The sequence below is a fragment of the Stomoxys calcitrans genome, chromosome 1 (genome assembly GCF_963082655.1).
Source record: "Stomoxys calcitrans chromosome 1, idStoCalc2.1, whole genome shotgun sequence".
NCBI classification, from domain to species: domain Eukaryota; kingdom Metazoa; phylum Arthropoda; class Insecta; order Diptera; family Muscidae; genus Stomoxys; species Stomoxys calcitrans.
The window spans coordinates 97,112,527-97,130,874 of record NC_081552.1 but is presented as its reverse complement, the minus strand read 5'-3'; positions in this window follow the sequence as shown (position 1 = coordinate 97,130,874).

Below are 18,348 nucleotides of genomic sequence, written 5' to 3'. Positions count from 1 at the left end.
ATAACCTGATATAGCTGCCATATAAACCGATCTTGGGTCTTGACTTCTTGAGCCTCTAGAGTGCGCAATTCTTATCCGATTGGAATGAAATTTTGCAAGACGTATTTTGTTATGATATCCAACAACTGCGCCAAGTATAGTTCAAATCGGTCCATAACCTGATATAGCTGCCATATAAACCGATCTTGGGTCTTGACTTCTTGAGCCTCTAGCGTGCGCAATTCTTATCCGATCAGAATGAAATTTTGCACGACGTGTTTTGTTATGATATCCAACAACTGTGCCAAGTATGGTTCAAATCGGTTCACAACCTGATATAGCTGCCATATAAACCGATCTTGGGTCTTGACTTCTTGAGCCTCTAGAGGGCACAATTCTTATCCGATTTGAATGAATTTTTGCACGAAGTATTTCGTTATGATATCCAACAACTGTGCCAAGTATGGTTGAAATCGGTCCATAACCTGATATAGCTGTCATATAAACAGATCTGGGGATTTGACTTCTTGAGCTTTTAGAGGGCGCAATTCCTATCCGATTTGGCTGAAATTTTGCATGACGTATTTTATTTTTACTTTCAACAACTGTGTCAAATAAAGCACAAGTCGGTTCATAACCTGATATGGCTGCCATATAAACCGATCTGGGATCTTGACTTCTTGACCCTTAGAGGTCGCAATTATTATCCGATATGCCTGAAATTTTGTACGACGGATCCTCTCATGACCATCAACAAACGTGTTTATTATGGTCTGAATCGGTCTATAGCCCGATACAGATCCCATATAAATTGTTCTCTCTATTTTACTTCGTGAGCCCCAATGGGCGCAATTCTTATACGAATTGGCTGAAATTTTACACAGGTCTCCATCATATAATTTAATTGTGGTCCGAACCGGACCATATCTTGATATCGTTTTAATAGTAGAGCAACTCTTTTCTTATATCCTTTTTTGCCTAAGAAGAGATGCCGGGAAAAGAACTCGACAAATGCGATCCACGGTGGAGGGTATATAAGATTCGGCCCGGCCGAACTTAGCACGCTTTTACTTGTTTTTGCCTAAGAAGAGATGCCGGGAAAAGAACTCGACATATGCGATCCATGGTGGAGGGTATATAAGATTCGGCCCGGCCGAACTTAGCACGCTTTTACTTGTTATTCTTATACCCTCCACCATAAGATGGGGGGTATACTAATTTCGTCATTCTGTTTGTAACTACTCGAAATATTCGCCTGAGACCCCATAAAGTATATATATTCTTGATCGTCGCGACATTTTATGTCGATCTAGCCATGTCCGTCCGTCTGTCCGTCCGTCCGTCCGTCCGTCCGTCCGTCCGTCTGTCTGTCGAAAGCACGCTAACTTCCGAAGGAGTAAAGCTAGCCGCTTGAAATTTTGCACAAATACTTCTTATTAGTGTAGGTCGGTTGGTATTGTAAATGGGCCATATCGGTCCATGTTTCGATATAGCTGCCATATAAACCGATCTTGGGTCTTGACTTCTTGAGCCTCTAGAGTGCGCAATTCTTATCCGATTGGAATGAAATTTTGCACGACGTGTTTTGCTATGAAATCCAACAACTGTGCCAAGTATAGTTCAAATCGGTTCATAACCTGATATAGCTGCCATATAAACCGATCTTGGGTCTTGACTTCTTGAGCCTCTAGAAGGCGCAATTCTTATCCGACCAGAATAAAATTTTGCACGACGTGTTTTGTTATTATATCCAATAACTGTGCCAAGTATGGTTTAAATCGGTTCATAACCTGATATAGCTGCCATATAAACCGATCTTGGGTCTTGACTTCTTGAGCCTCTAGAGTGCGCAATTCTTAACCGATTGGAATGAAATTTTGCACGACGTGTTTTGCTATGATATCCAACAACTGTGCCAAGTATAGTTCAAATCGGTCTATAACCTGATATAGCTGTTATATAAACCGATCTTGGGTCTTGACTTCTTGAGCCTCCAAAGTGCGCAATTCTTATCCGATTGGAATGAATTTTTTGCACGACGTGTTTTGTTATGATATCCAACATCTGTGCCAAGTATAGTTCAAATCGGTCCATAACCTGATATAGCTGCCATATAAACCGATCTTGTGTCTTGACTCCTTGAGCTTCTAGAGGGCGCAATTCCTATCCGATTTGGCTGAAATTTTGCATGACGTATTTTATTTTTACTTTCAACTGTGTCAAATAAGGTTCAAATCGGTTCATAACCTGATATAGCTGCCATATAAACCGATCTGGGATCTTGACTTCTTGACCCCTAGAGGTCGCAATTATTATCCGATATGCCTGAAATTTTGTACGACGGATCCTCTCATGACCATCAAAAAACTTGTTTATTATGGTCAGAATCGGTCTATAGCCCGATACAGATCCCATATAAATCGTTCTCTTTATTTTACTTCGTGAGCCCCAATGGGCGCAATTCTTATACGAATTGGCTGAAATTTTAAACAGGTCTCCAACATATAATTTAATTGTGGTCCGAGCCGGACCATATCTTGATATCGTTTTAATAGCAGAGCAACTCTTTTCTTATATCCTTTTTTGCCTAAGAAGAGATGCCGGGAAAAGAACTCGACAAATGCGATCTATGGTGGAGGGTATATAAGATTCGGCCCGGCCGAACTTAGCACGCTTTTACTTGTTTTTAATAATTCTACATTTAATAAGTATAACAAAAAATGAAAATGGCAAGCCATTTTGCAAACGCACCAAATTATCTAAAAATTTTGTGTTTCTTTGAAAATCGAAAATTGGTCAACATTTACCGGTCATATCGCCAAAACAAAAAATTTGACATTTGTGTACGTAACATTTTTGAAAACATTTGAAAGTTTTGCATAAGATAGGTTCTTTTGAAATTTCGCACGCGCACATGAAAATTTTGATTTTTGACACCTGTTTCCTCTGTCGGCTCAACTGTGCGCCATTCGGACTCGGCTATAAAAAGGAGGCCCTTATCATTGAGCATAAACGTGAATCGGGTAGCACTCATTGATGTGTGAGAAGGTTGTCCCTGTTCCTTAATGTAATTTTTATGGGCATATTTGCATATATGTAACTCCCGAGTTAAGGGCCATTGCAAACGCACTTATCAATAGATCTTCTCACAATTGCGAACAACGATTTTCTTTAGGACTGCTACAATATGTACGGATTTTGGTTGAAATTCTACATTTCAAATTAATTTTAATGTCTACATTGACTCATTTTGCTTATGTCGTTTTGAAAAACATCTCAACCGTTCATACAAGTTGAGATGTTTTGCAAATTGCTTATTTCACACTCCAACATAAATGTTATAATACACTATTGTTAAAATTTATTTTTTCTTGCTTTATCTGTAAAATTTTGTTTATTCTATAAATTTTGTTCGAAAAAAATTAATTTTTTACATATTTCAGGGCTGTGTTTATTTAGCACAATTTAGGCATTTAGTTAGTCTCACCAGCTTTGAATGACTCGTTTGTGTGGCAAACGAGTCGTTTTGCCCTTATAAGTTGTATAGAATAACTAGTCGTTTTCAGATCATTATAAAGGGAAAACGAATCGTTTACCCAAAACAGCTTTGGTCTGAACATAGTATTATTATAAACCTGCATGCCGAATGTGGTGTAGAGTATCAGGAAGTCGTCTTTGCCCGTCCTCAATTCTTTTTATCATAATTTGTACCAGGTGGAAACTAATCCTTATAATATTGTAAGGATTTGTTTCCACCAGCTGGCAAAATAAAACTATTGGTCCCGTTAACGAGCTATTAATTTTAAGATCGTTTTCCTTGCATTCATTTTCATTTAATTCGATACGAAAGTACACTCGAACACGTATGCGATAAATCGGACCCCGATTTCTGAAGAAAACTGAAAACTCATGAATATTTTTCACAAAATCACCACCGAAATTGTAACTGTGAACAAAGACAACTCAAATGCAAATTAAAAGCCTCACACCCTCAAATATTTGTCTGCACCGCAAAGCCATTGCGAAAAACCCCAATTTTTCCACTCTTGGTATTCACACTAAAACCACTAATATCCATTCCGGGTTTCCTTCCTCTTATTTTCAAGTCGGCCTGTAAATGGCAGGGATGCTAAGATTGCTCTGGCGGTAAAAGCAATGGCACCAGTACTCGTAGCATCAATACACAGTGGTTGTTCCATTGGATAAAATTCAAAAAATTAAAGTCTAATATTTAAAACCAAACATGTATATATAAACTCTAACAAGTAAAAGCGTACTAAGTTCGGCAGGGCCGAATCTTATATACCCTCCACCATTGATCGCATTTGTCGAGTTCTTTCCCGGTATCTCTTTTTAAACAAACAAAGGGTAAAAGAAAACAAGAAGTTAAATACAGAGATCGATTTCTATGGGAGCTGTATCGGGATATAGACCGATTCAGACCATAATAAACACGTATGTTGGTGGTCATGAGAGAATCCGTCGTACAAAATTTCAGGCAAATCGGATAATAACTGCGACCACTAGAGGCTCAAGAAGTCAAGGTCCCAGATCGGTTTATATGGCAGCTATATCATATTATGAACCGATTTGAACCTTATTTGACACAGTTGTTGAAAGTAAGAATAAAATACGTCTTACAAAATTTCAGCCTATTTCAGATAGAAGCTCAAGAAGTCAAGTCCCCAGATCAGCATATATGACAGCTATATCAGGTTATGAACCGATTTGAACCATACTTGGCACAGTTGTTGGATATCATAACAAAATACTTCGTGCAAAAATTCATTCAAATCGGATAAGAATTGTGCCTCTAGAGAATCAAGAAGTCAAGACCCAAATCGGTTTATATGACAGCTATATCAGGTTATTGACCGATTTGGACCATACTTGGCACAAATGTTGGATATCAAAACAAAGCACGTCGTGTGAAATTTCATTCCCATCGGATAAGAATTGCGCACTCTAGAGGCTCAAGAAGTCAAGACCCACGATCGGTTTATATGGCAGCTATATCAGGTTATGGACCGATTTAAACCATACTTGGCACAGTAGTGAGACATCATAACAAAACACGTCGAGCAAAATTTCATTCCAATCGGATAAGAATTGCGCACTCTAGAGGCTCAAGAAGTCAAGACCCAATATCAGTTTATATGGCAGCTATATCAAATCATGGACCGATATGGCCCATTTACAATACCAACCGACCTACACTAATAAGAAGTATTTGTGCAAAATTTCAAGCGGCTAACTTTACTCCTTCGGAAGTTAGCGTGCTTTCGACAGACAGACGGACGGACGGACAGACGGACGGACATGGCTAGATCGACATGAAATGTCGCGACGATCAAAATTATATACTTTATGCCCACCATCCTATGGTGGGGGGTATAACAAGTAAAAGCGTTCTAAGTTTGGTCGGGCAGATTCTTATATACCCTCCACCATGGATCGCATTTGTCGAGTTCTATTCCCGGCATTTCTTTTTAGAGAAACAAAGGATACAAGAAAAGAATTGCTATGCTATTAGAGCTATATCAAGTTATGGTCCGATTCGATCCATAATTGAATTAACTATTGGAGACAATAAAAGAAGTAATTGTGTAAGATTTCAGCCAAATCGGATAAGATTTGCGCCCTCTACTGGCTCAAGATGTCAAGATGCAAGATCGGTTTATATGGCAGCTATATCAGGTTATGCACCGATATGAAGCATACTTAGCACAGATGTTGGAGGTCATAACAAAATACCTCACGATAAATTTAAGCCAAATCGGAAAAGAATTGCGACCTCTAGTGGCTCAAGAAGTCAAGATCCAAGATCGGTCTATACGAGGGTTGCCTTTTATATTTCGAGATTAGAGAACACAGAAACATATATAAATTATCGAAAATCGCTTAAATGTTTTTCAAAATACTCCCCATTAAGATGTATACACTTTTGTATGCGTTTGAACCAATTGTCGAAGCACTTTTGCCACTCTGAATGCATTCTGAACGCATTAACCGCTTCTTCAGTTGTCGAAAAACTTTGACCTCTCATTTTATTTTTTACTTACGGGAATAAAAAGATGTCATTCGGTGCCAAGTCAGGAGTATATGGCAGATGACTCATAAAATCGATGTTTTAAGTGCTCAATAATGCAGTTTTTTCGTATTTTTAGAGCATTTCTTTCGACCAATCGACACGAGCCTTTTTTTGAGCAATTGACAAATTGTGTGGCATCCAAAACGAAACATTTTTTTTGACAGTCAAATATTCGTGCGACTTTGAATGTATGCTGGTCCCCCTAATGTCTAAGGTTGTCTCTATCTCATTATAAGTCACATGACGATCTCGCAATATCAGTTGGCGCACAGCATCATTGGTTTTTGGAACAACAACTGACTTTGGGCGAACTTCACGAAATTCGTCTTGGAGTGAACTACGAATTGAATTCACCATACCATCGATAAACACTGGTCCTTGATGGAACTTTATCGCCAAAAATTTAATTAAGCTCATGCACTGTTGTTGAGTTAATCCACTTCGAAAGTTGTAAAAAATAATCGCACGAAAATGTTCACGATTTAATTCCATTTTTTGGGGCGAGATGAATCTTTTAAGTTACTGTAAACAACACAAATAGCGCTCGTAGGTCAAAACATTATTTATCAAGCTTTACGATAGAGTTGTCAGTTGGCAGATTGCAACACAAGGGCTGTCCAATCCCGAAATATAAAAGGTAACCCTCGTATGGCAGCTATATCAAAACATGGACCGATGTGGCGCACCTTCGAAAGTTAGCGTGCTTTCGACGGACGGACAGACGGACAAACATGGCTAGATCGACTTAAAATGTCATGACGATCAGGAAGATGTTTACTTTATAGGGTCTAAGACGAATATTTCGGGGAGTTACAAACTGAATGACGAAAATAGTATACCCCCATCCTATAGTGGAGGGCATACAAATAAATCAAATTTATATCGATAAAATCTGTAATGAATATTGAAAAGAAAGGTATTCAACTTAAGTTTTAATTTCTTATGTTGTAGTGCAGGTTGTTTAAAATAAGTGTTTTATTTGTATGTTTTTTAATGTTATCTTTTCAGTGACACGCCGATCGGACTGGGCATAAACAAGAGGTCGCCCTATCATTGAGTTTAAATTTGCATGGGGCAGCACTCAATTGATATTGTCATAAGCTAGTTTCCCTCCGATTTGTTCCGTAGTAGGATGTTGGGGAAACACTAAACCACCTTCGAAGCTATGACTAAGGGTTGGTACATTATTAGGCTTTTCACGTGAACAACTGTCAAACTCTATATAAAATGGTGGTGTAGGGTATAAAAATGTTATAATAAAAACAAGTAAAAGGGTGCTAAGTTCGGCCGGGCCGAATTTTATATACCCTCCACCATGGATCGCATTTGTCGAGTTCTTTCCCGGCAACGCTTCTTAGGCAAAAAAGGATATAAGAAAAGATTTGCTCTGCTATTAGAGCGATATCAAGATATGCTCCAGTTTGGACTACAATTATATTATATGTTGGAGACAGCCAATTCGAATAAGAATTGCGCCCTTTGGGGGCTCAAGAAGTAAAATAGAGAGATCGATTTATATGGGAGCTGTATCGGGCTATAGACCGATTCAGACCATAATAAACCCGTATGTTGATGGTCATGAGAGGATCCGTCGTACAAAATTTCAGGCAAATCGGATAATAATTGCGACCTCTAGAAGCTCAAGAAGTCAAGATCCCAGATCGGTTTATATGGCAGCTATATCAGGTTATGAATCGATTTGAACCTTATTTGACACAGTTGCTGATAGTAAGAATAAAATATGTCACGCAAAATTTCAGCCAAATCGGATAGGAAATGCGCCCTCTGGAAGCTCAAGAAGTCAAATCCCCGGATCTGTTTATATGGCAGCTATATCAGGTTATGAACCGATTTGAACCATACTTGGCACAGTTGTTGAATATCATAACAAAACACGTCGTGCAAAATTTCATTCAAATCGGATAAGAATTGCGCCCTCTAGAGGCTCAAGAAGTCAAGACCCAAGATCGGTTTATATGGCAGCTTTATCAAATCATGGACCGATATGGTCCATTTGCAATATCAACCGACCTACACTAATAAGAAGTATTTGTGTAAAATTTCTAGTGGCTAGATTTACTCCTTCGGAAGTAAGCGTGCTTTCGACAGACAGACGGACGGACGGACATGGCTAGATCGACATAAAATGTCGCGACGATCAAGAATATAATATATATATATTATGTATATATGTAATATATATATATATATATATATATATATATATATATATATATATATATATATATATATATATATATATATATATATATATATATATATATATATATATATATATATATATATATATATATATATATATATATATATATATATATTATGTGGTCTCGGACGAATATTTCGAGTAGTTACAAACAGAATGACGAAATTAGTATACCCCCCATCCTATGGTGTAGGGTATAAAAAATTATGCCGGTAGGCTAGAGGATGCATGAAAGACTACCAAACATGACATCATGAGTTCAAATCTCCCCTCGACCATCGACAAAACAATAATAATAAAGAGAAGTAAGTCGAGAGAGAAAAATCCGAGGGTGAAGCAGCTGCAAGCAGAAAAGAACGAATAAGAACAACGCACGCTTAAAACAATTTTTATTTTTGGTAGCATAACATAAACTAGACAATAACCTCAACACCAACGTTGGTTGTCGGCAAAAAAAAAAATGGTTGAGTCAACAAATCTATTTTCTGGGTGTATAAATTAATTTTCCGTTGTGGATCATACTCATGTATGTTAAAATTCAAACCAAAATATTATGCACAAAAATGTAGCCAAATCGTATAAAAATTGCGCCATCCGGGGGCTCAAAAGTCAAATCGGGAGATCGGTTTATATATGGGAGGTATATCTAAATACGGTGAGATATGTTTCAAATATCGTCGAAATCGGGTAATAAATGCTGCTTTTATGTATTTTTGGCCGCTCTTTCCATGCAAGTCCGACCACAGTGCATCGCCGACATTGGCTACAGCAATGAAGCTTTTTGAACCATTTCTTTCGCTCCGTAGCATTATTTGGTACATTAAGTGTAACAAAACACAAAGTGTAAGTGAAATGTGCCCTCTTAAATTGTCAACAGACCGTAATGGCAAACAAGCTGAAAAACAACTTAAAAAGGGCCAAAATGTTTGAACATCCTTGCACACCCTTGCACGACCCTTACCTAACATCGTCAACGCCCAACCATCATGCACAGGATGGGAATTGGAAAACATCCTAGACCAGCGCCATCCAAACGCCAGCAACATTCAAGTACCTTTGCACAGCTTATTCATATAACAAAATTTGTTCTTTGAGTCACATTAAAAAAATAGAAAGTATAAAGGCACCACTAAATGCACATAGATGTAGTTGCAAGGTTTGGGAAAAAGTTAAAAGGAAATTTAAAAATCTCTGACCGAATACTAGTTTTTATGAAAGGTTCTGCCATATTACATTTTTATATATGTTATGAAACACAAGTTCTAAAGGATGGTAATGAAATTATTTGGCATTCAGAAAAGGAGTGGGAAAGTGTCCTCAAAATTAGTGAAAATAGTAGTCAAGGGGGTTAAATCTGATTGAAGTTCAAGTACAACCGAGGAAGAGTAATATTATTTCAAAAAATAATAAACCCGATAGGGATTAGCCGTTTTATTCTACAAACGTAATTACAACGTGGGGTTAAAGAAATACAAAAGTTAGTCAAAATTCTTTCTTTTGCATATAATCTTAAGTTTAAAGATCTATTGGTCTATCACCATAGACCAGATATACACACTGCGCCATATCCAGGAAAGACCCTAGAAGGGCATCTCAACACTCAATAAATCAATTCAACCATCTCTTCGTTGACTACAAAGCCGCCTTCGAGAGCTCTTTCCACATTCAAAAGTATTTCAAGAAAGACGCTAATTGATGCACGTAAGAATATAAAGCAATCTTTCCGAACCACTCAATACCAAACGAGCTGTAAGACGGGGAGACAGCTTATCTTTCATATCCTGCTGTGGACGACGAACAGTGCTTGGAATGTTTGAGAGAATTTATAAACCGGTTTGCATTGATGGAGGGTATGAACATTACAGTTGTATGAGCTGTAAGACGATGTTACCATAGTTAAACGTATCAAAATTCAAAGGTTACGTTGGCTAGGTCATGTTGTCAAAATGAGGGCATTGTACAGCCTGGGGATTTTATGACAACTAAACAAAAATGCAGTTCCGAGGAATGTTTGAAAAAAAAACCAAGTAAAAGCGTGCTAAGTTCGGCCGGGACGAATCTTATATACCCTCCACCATGGATCGCATTTGTCGAGTTCTTTTCCCGGCATCTCTTCTTAGGCAAAAAAGGATATAAGAAAAGATTTGCTCTGCTATTAGAGCGATATCAAGATATGGTCCGGTTTGGACCACAATTATATTATATGTTGGAGACAGCCAATTCGAATAAGAATTGTGCCCTTTGAGGGCTCAAGAAGTAAAATAGAGAGATCGATTTATATGGGAGCTGTATCGGGGTATAGACCGATTCAGACCATAATAAACACGTATGTTGATGGTCATGAGAGAATCCGTCGTACAAAATTTCAGGCAAATCGGATTATAATTGCGACCTCTACAGGCTCAAGAAGTCAAGATCCCAGATCGGTTTTTATGACAGCTATATCAGGTTATGAACCGATTTCAACCATACTTGGCACAGTTGTTGGATATCATGACAAAAAACGTCGTGCGAAATTTCATTCCAATCGGATCAGAATTGCGCACTCTAGAGGCTCTAGCAGTCAAGACCCAAGATCGGTTTATATGGCAGTTATAGCAGGTTATGGATATCATAACAAAACACGTCGTGCCAAAATTCATTCAAATCGGATAAGAATTGCGCCCTCTAGAGGCTCAAGAAGTCAAGACCCAAGATCGGTTTACATGACAGCTATATCAGGTTATAGACCGATTTGAACCATTCTTAGCACAGTTGTTGGATATCATGACAAAAAACGTCGTGCGAAATTTCATTCCAATCGGATCAGAATTGCGCACTCTAGAGGCTCTAGCAGTCAAGACCCAAGATCGGTTTATATGGCAGTTATAGCAGGTTATGGACCCATTTGAACCATACTTGGCAAAGTTGTTGGATGTTATAACAAAACACGTCGTGCAAAATTTCATTCCAATCTGAGAAGAGTTGCACACTCTAGAGGCTCAAGAAGTCAAGACCCAAGATTGGTTTATATGGCAGCTATATCAGGTTATAGACCGATTTGAGCCATACTTGGCACAGTTGTTGGATATCATAACAAAACACGTCGTGCCAAATTTCATTCAAATCGGATAAGAATTGCGCACTCTAGAGGCTCAAGAAGTCAAGACCCAAGATCGGTTTATATGACAGCTATATCAAAACATGGACCGATATGTCCCATTTACAATACCAACCAACCTACACTGATAAGAAGTATTTGTGCAAAATTTCAAGCGGCTAGCTTTACTCGTTCGGAAGTTAGCGTGCTTTCAACAGACAGACGGACGGACATGGCTAGATCGACATAATATGTCACGACGATCAAGAATATATATACTTTATGGGGTCTCAGACGAATATTTCGAGTAGTTACAAACAGAATGACGAAATTAGTATACCCCCATCTTATGGTGGAGGGTATAAAAATTTAATAGTGAGTTGTAAGAAGACTCCCGACATCCGACCCAAATATGGTTCAGATCGGACTATTTTCATACCCACCACCCAAGGATGGGTTTATATTCATTTTGTTATTCCGGCTGCCACACATCGAAATATCCATTTCCGACCCTACAAAGTATATATATTCTTGACCGTCGTAAAAATCTAAGACGACAAATTTTCCTCGTATTTTTGCAAGACGGCACGCTTCCATACAATGCAGCCAGTGGCAACTACCTGAGGTAATAATAACAAGTAACAGCGTGATAAGTTCGGTCTGGTCAAATTTTGGGAACCCACCACCATGTACTTTTATCAAACCACCAAAAATTAAAGTTTCCAGGAACCGAAAATAGATAATCGAGAGACCGGTTTATATGGGAGCTACATGAGGTTATAGACTGATGTGGACCGTACTTGGCATAGTTGTTAGAAGTCGTAACAGAACACAGCAAGCAAAATTTCAGCCAAATCTTTCAAAATTTGCTGCCTATAAGGTCTCAAGAAGTCAAATCGGCAGATGTGGAAGCCGTACCAGGTTATAGACCGATTTGGACAGTACTTGCATTTTAGCCAAATCGGACAAAAATTGTGGCTTTCAAGGGCTCAAGTAGTCAAATCGAGAGACTGCTTTATATAGAAGCTATATCAGGTTCTTGACCGATTTGGATTTATTGGCATAGTTATTTACTTCGCACAGTTGTTGAAAGTCATATATAGACCGTATATTGCACTGCTATTGGAAGTCACAATTGAAAACTATTTGCAAAATTTTAGCCAAATCGAACAATAATTGCGGCCTCCAGGGGCTCAAGAAGTCAAATCGGGAGATCGGTTATATACGGGAGCTATATCAGGTTATAGACCGATTTAAACCGTACATGACACAGTTGTTGGATTTCACAACAGAACACTTAGTGCAAAATTTCAGCCAAATCGGATGAAAAAGCGGGTTCCAGTGGCTCAAGAAGTCGATTTGGGAGATCGGTTTATATGTGAGCTATATCAGGTTCTAGAACGTATATGGCATTGCTATTGGAAGTCACAAGTGAAAACTATTTGCAAGGTTTTAGCCAAATCGGACAAAAATTGCGGCTCCCATGTTCTCAAGAAGTCGAATCGGGAGATCGGTTTATATGGGAGCTATATCCAAATCTGAACCGATATGACCCATTTGTAATCCCCAACCACCTAGATCAATATTAAATATCTATACAAAATTTCAACGGGCTAACTTAATGTGTTCGACCGCCATCGTGGTTTCGACAGACGGACGGACATGGCTAGATTGATTCAGAATGTCGAAGCGATCAAGAATATTTATACTTTATGGTGTCCTAGATCATTATTTCAAACGTAATGACTAGATGAGTATACCCCCTAAAAAAAAACAAGTAAAAGCGTGCTAAGTTCGGCCGGGCCGAATCTTATATACCCTCCACCATGGATCGCATATGTCGAGTTCTTTTCCCGGCATCTCTTCTTAGGCAAAAACAAGTAAAAGCGTGCTAAGTTCGGCCGGGCCGAATCTTATATACCCTCCACCGTGGATCGCATTTGTCGAGTTCTTTTCCCGGCATCTCTTCTTAGGCAAAAAAGGATATAAGAAAAGAGTTGCTCTACTATTAAAACGATATCAAGATATGGTCCGGTTCGGACCACAATTAAATTATATGATGGAGACCTGTGTAAAATTTCAGCCAATTCGTATAAGAATTGCGCCCATTGGGGCTCACGAAGTAAAATAGAGAGAACAATTTATATGGGATCTGTATCGGGCTATAGACCGATTCAGACCATAATAAACACGTTTGTTGATGGTCATGAGAGGATCCGTCGTACAAAATTTCAGGCATATCGGATAATAATTGCGACCTCTAAGGGTCAAGAAGTCAAGATCCCAGATCGGTTTATATGGCAGCCATATCAGGTTATGAACCGACTTGTGCTTTATTTGACACAGTTGTTGAAAGTAAAAATAAAATACGTCATGCAAAATTTCAGCCAAATCGGATAGGAATTGCGCCCTCTAAAAGCTCAAGAAGTCAAATCCCCAGATCTGTTTATATGACAGCTATATCAGGTTATGGACCGATTTCAACCATACTTGGCACAGTTGTTGGATATCATAACGAAATACTTCGTGCAAAAATTCATTCAAATCGGATAAGAATTGTGCCCTCTAGAGGCTCAAGAAGTCAAGACCCAAGATCGGTTTATATGGCAGCTATATCAGGTTGTGAACCGATTTGAACCATACTTGGCACAGTTGTTGGATATCATAACAAAACACGTCGTGCAAAATTTCATTCTGATCGGATAAGAATTGCGCACGCTAGAGGCTCAAGAAGTCAAGACCCAAGATCGGTTTATATGGCAGCTATATCAGGTTATGGACCGATTTGAACTATACTTGGCGCAGTTGTTGGATATCATAACAAAATACGTCGTGCAAAATTTCATTCCAATCGGATAAGAATTGCGCACTCTAGAGGCTCAAGAAGTCAAGACCCAAGATCGGTTTATATGGCAGCTATATCAGGTTATAAACCGATTTGAACCATACTTGGCACAATTGGTGGATATAATAACAAAACACGTCGTGCAAAATTTCATTCTGATCGGATAAGAATTGCGCACGCTAGAGGCTCAAGAAGTCAAGACCCAAGATCGGTTTATATGGCAGCTATATCAGGTTATGAACCGATTTGACCCGTACTTGCCACAGTTGTTGGATATCATAACAAAACACGTCGTGCAAAATTTCATTTCAATCGGATAAGAATTGCGCACTCTAGAGGATCAAGAAGTCAAGACCCAAGATCGGTTTATATGGCAGCTATATCAAAACATGGACCGATATGGCCCATTTACAATACCAACCGACCTACACTAATAAGAAGTATTTGTGCAAAATTTCAAGCGGCTAGCTTTACTCCTTCGGAAGTTAGCGTGCTTTCGACAGACAGACGGACGGACGGACGGACGGACGGACGGACGGACGGACGGACGGACGGACGGACGGACGGACGGACGGACGGACGGACGGACGGACGGACGGACAGACGGACGGACATGGCTAGATCGACATAAAATGTCACGACGATCAAGAATATATATACTTTATGGGGTCTCAGACGAATATTTCGAGTAGTTACAAACAGAATGACGAAATTAGTATACCCCCCATCTTATGGTGGAGGGTATAATATAAACGAATATGCATATTCCATTGAACATCATTGGCAGGGTCAAAAAAAACATCTAGAGCAACACGCATTTCGCATATGCCGCCGACGAACACTCCTTGTGCCCGCACACTTGCAACACAGGCAACATCTGAAACAAACGCAACAAACAACCCGAATACCGTGTCGCACAAGTCAATAAAACGCTTGGTGTGGTGAACGCATTCTGCGAAAAAAGTGGATGGCAATAAACAAAAAAGAACAATTAAAAAGGCGTTAAGTTCATCCGGGCCGAACTTTGGATACCCCCCACCTCGGATATATATGTAAACCACCTTCCGTCAAAATGCGGTGAAAAATGCATTCCTTATGCCCCATAACAGCTATATAGAAATATGTTCCGATTTGGACCTAATAAATATAAGTCATTGTTCAATTGTGTATAGCAAAATATTGGTCTTTGTAGTAGCTATATCTAAAAATAAACCGATCTGAACCATATACGACACGGATGTCGAAAAGCATAACATAAGTCATTGTCTAAAATTTCAGTGAAATTGGATTATAAATGCGCCTTTTATGGGTCCAAGACTTAAAATCGAGATAGCGGTCTATATGGCAGCTATATCCAAATCTGGACCGATTTGGGCAAAGTTAAAGAAAAATGTCGAAGAGCCTAACACAACTCACTATCCCAAATTACGGCGAAATCCGACAATAAATGCGCCTTTTATGGCCCCAAAACATTAAATCGCGAGATCGGTCTATATGGCAGCTATAGTCAAATCTGGACCGATCTGAGCCAAATTAACGAAGGATATCGATGGGCCTAACACAACTCACTGTTTCAAATTTTGGCTACATTGAACACTAAATGCGCCTTTTATGGGCTCAAAACCCTTAATCGAGAGATCTGTCTATATGACAGCTATATCCAAATCTGAACCGATCTGGGCCAATTAGAAAAAGGATGTCGAAGGTCCTAACACAACTGACTGTCCCAAATTTCGGCGACATCATATATTAAAAATGCATTTACTTTCTTTTAAAAAATCCGCAATTACTTTTTGGGCAACCCAATAGTATATCGCTTGACTAACAGTTTAACAATATAAGTGCCTTTATCTACATCCCATATAATCTTTATTGGTCTACGAATTTAAGTTTGGATGTAAGGTGTACTCCATTCTTAAAATACTTCATTTCAGCCCGATATTCGCATGATGTCTGATTTAGTGGTGTTTTCGGGGGACAGGTGGTCTCCCAGATACTTGGCCCTGAAAAAATATTAGCATCATGCTCTTCTCTCAAATACCATTTATTTAAACCCCATATTGCCATTGGCTTAAGAGGAGTTTACAGAATGAGGCGTCCTCCAAACACATGGCCCCAAACTAGATTATCAAATTCGTTTTCTAATCGCAAATACCTTTCATTTGAGCCACATATTGGCATGGTCGAAAATTTTTTTCCCTTTGGGGGTGTTTTGGGAAAGGGGTGATGCCCTAAATACATGGTCCTACATTTGGATATGAAATTTGTATTCTACACCCAAATACCTTTATTTGAGCCCCATATTGCGATGGTCACTAAAAACTTGCTATTTGTGGGGTATTTTGGGAAAGGGGTAGACCCCCAGAAAACTGGTCCCGAAAATGAGTATCAATTCTTGCTCTACCCCCCAATACCTTTCATTTAAGCTCCACATATATCTATATATCATTTATTTGAACCCCATATTGCCATTTCCCTTAAAATTGAATATCAAATTCGTTTTCTAATCTCATTTAAACTCCTTATTGCAAAAGTCAGCATATATGTCCGGTTTGGGGTTTTGGCCCTAAAAAATATGAATATTTAGTTCCACTCTCTTTAAGACCCAAATTGTCTTGGTGAGCAAATACGTGATATTTGGGGGTTGTTATGATGGTGGGACGTCCCCTAGACAATTGGTCCGTAATGTTGATATCAGATACGTGGCCTACTCCCAAATACCTTTAGCTTGAGCCCCATATCTCCATAGTCGACAAACATGACCGGCTTGGGGGTGTTTTGGGGGATGGGCGGCCTCTCTGTGGGTTGGCCTTGAAAATATACATCGGATTCGTGTTCCACTCTAAAAACCCTCTTATTTGAGCCTTATTTTGCAATAGTCAGAAAATACTTCCTATTTGGATGGTGTTGTGTGGGTGGGGTGGCCCCATAAACACTTTTCCCGAATATTGATACCAAATTCGTGCTTAGCTCCCAAAGACCTCTCATTTGAGCCCCATATTGCTATAGTCGTAAATGTGTCCCCTTTGGGGGATCTTTTTGGAGAGAGGCGGCCCCACTTAGTCCCATATTTGGATATCAGATTTGTTTTCTACGTTCAAATACCTTTTATTTAAGCCCCATATTCTCATGGTCAGTAAATAAGTCTTGTTTGGGGGAGTGTTTTGGGAAAGGGGTGGACCCCCAGAAACGTGGTCCCACATTTGGATATTAGATTCGTATTCTACTCGCAAATACCTTTCAGTTGAGTTCCATATTGCCATTGTCGGAAAATATGTCAGATTTAGGGGTGTTTGGGGGCTTGGGGTGGTCCCCCTAGCACTTGGTCCGACAATTGGATATCAGATTCGTTTTCTTATCCTAAATACCTTTCATTTGAGTCCCATATTGTCGTGATTGGTCTAAATATATGTTTGGTAGGTTTTAGTGTGGGGCCGCCTCCCTAGGTATCCCATCCGAAATTTGGATACCAAATTTTTATTTTTAGGGTACAATATGAGAGCACACAAAATTTCGCTTGAATCGTACCCTCTATCTCCGAGATCTCGGGTTTCTGAAAATTAGGGTAAGTGGAGGCTATATCAAGATATAGTGCGATATAGCCCATCTTCGAACTTAACCTGCTTATGGACAAAAAAAAGAATCTGTGCAAAATTTCAGCTCAATATCTCTAATTTTAAAGACTGTAGCGTGATTTCAACAGATAGACGGACAGACGGACGGACATGTCTAGATCGTCTTAGATTTTTACGCTGATCAAGAATATATATACTTTATAGGGTCGGAAATGGATATTTCGATGTGTTGCAAACGGAATGACAAAATGAATATACTTCCATCCTTCGGTGGTGGGTATAAAAATGTAGTACGCTGTTTGTACCACGGGGTCATTATGCACCATCTGTGAAATTTTCAAGAAAATCGGTTCAGCCGTTTCTGAGTCTATAACGAACACACAAACAAACACAAATTGATTTTTATATATAAGATAAATGAATTTCTGTTTGTTTGGTTTTCGATTTCGCTGTGCAAAATTTCACAGATAGTGCTTTATAAAACCGTGGTGAAAATAGGGTGGGTAGGGCGATTTAAGCGATATTTTGTTTGCGCACTTACAGCAACCTAAAAAT